This window comes from Plecotus auritus (assembly GCF_963455305.1).
Source record: "Plecotus auritus genome assembly, chromosome: 1".
Lineage (NCBI taxonomy): Eukaryota > Metazoa > Chordata > Mammalia > Chiroptera > Vespertilionidae > Plecotus > Plecotus auritus.
The window spans coordinates 106,744,069-106,745,722 of record NC_137770.1 but is presented as its reverse complement, the minus strand read 5'-3'; the positions used below and the strand labels follow the sequence as shown (position 1 = coordinate 106,745,722).

The 1,654-nt window shown below is 39.2% G+C and overlaps 1 pseudogene across 1 annotated transcript; it reads left to right on the top strand.

Annotated features, from left to right (window-relative positions):
- Nucleotides 1-530, top strand: LOC308240729 (charged multivesicular body protein 3-like; annotated as a pseudogene). The gene has a single exon. The product of its transcript is annotated as a charged multivesicular body protein 3-like (transcript).
- The last annotated feature ends 1,124 nt before the right edge of the window (nt 531-1,654 follow it).

Below are 1,654 nucleotides of genomic sequence, written 5' to 3'. Positions count from 1 at the left end.
ATGAGAGTTGATAGGCAAGTAAGAGATATTCAAAGAGAAGAAAAAATGAAATTATCTGTGAAATATACTTCCAAAAAGGGTCAGAACGACCACTGTATGGTCCTGGCCAAGGAGTTGATTAGGTCAACAAAGGCTATAAGCAAGCTCTATGCATCCAAAGCTCATATGAACTCATGTGAGTGACTGGTTCCCTGCAGAAGAGCACAGAAGTGATGAAGGTCATGCAGAGTCTTGTGAAGATCCCAGAAATCTAGGCCACTATACTGGAGCTGTCCAAAGAGATGATGAAGGCTGGGATCATAGAAGAGATGTTAGAGGACCCCTTTGAAAGTATGGATGACCAGGAAAAAATGGAAGAAGCAGAAATGGAAATTGACAAAAGTTATTTGTAATTACAGCAGGGGTCTTTGGGCAAAGCACCTAGTGAAGTGACTGGCACCCTTCCAGAGTCTGAATGTCTGGGAGTGACAGCTGCTTCAGAAAACGAGGAGAAAAAGGAGGAGGCCCTGGAGGCCATGCTCCACAGCTAGGTGCTGCCCAGCTGGGCCCTCAAGCTCTTCTCATGGCCTGTCAGATGTGCATGCACTCCTCTGAAATGGCCACCATTTATGTAGCTCTTGCACTATACCTCTGTGAGAAGGCTTTGCATTTTGGAGGTTTTTTTTTTTTTACTCTGCAGAGGTTTGGGGATCTCAAAAGATTGTTCTTGAGACCTGGTGTAATGCATCATTTTCAGGAGTATAAACAAAAGTATCTTTTTGGAGGGGGTGCAAAGAATTTGGTCTTCTCACAAAACACTTCTGAGAATAGAATTCATTACCTGAATGTTGAGGACTCTGTACATTTTTATAAAACACTATATAAATGGATTCTAATAAATTTCTGCTTTAAAAACAATTGAAAATGACGTGCCCTGTGTCAGACCCCTCTAATTCTTTCATGCCTCTATTTTTTAATTTATTTTTTATTTCTTTGCTCACTCTCTTTATCCTACTTAAATAAATAGATTAGACAGTATGTTTGATGTTTCTATTTCTCTGGGTCTATTTTTGTTCATCAGTTTATGTTGTTCATTAGATTCCACATATGAGATCATGTGATCCATCTTTCTTTGTCCCAGGTCTGACACAGCTCTGTTTGGATCAATTCCTTTTCTCTTTTTGTTTTTTTTTTGTTTTTGTTTTTGTTTTTTTTTTTGAATTATTGTAACTTTAAAAAGCTTTGCTTTTTCATATTATGCTGGTTATGTGCTGTCCTTCAAAGTCCATTCTCCACCTTTCCATGCTCTGGGATGTTGATTTCTGTGAACCACATCACTTAGGCTCCTTTACCCTCTTGTTCCTATATGATTTCAGCCACTTTGGAGGCATTGCCAAATGATCAGAGGAAGAAAATAGAGAAGTCATGATATTTATTTCATCTTTCCCCATACTCCCTCCTGCTTGTCTGTATTTTGACAGTAACTTCATTCCTCTACCTAAGGCCATGGCTCTGGTAAAACAACCCTGTCCCCTGGCTATAGTTCTTGGCAAGTTTTAGAAACGGCTTTTTCCATTTATCCCTTCAGGCCTAGGAATGATAGTAGTTTCCTCCTGTTTTGAGTCCTTGGTTACTTTATACCTTATTGTTTCCCTTAATGCCTATATACAAGTCT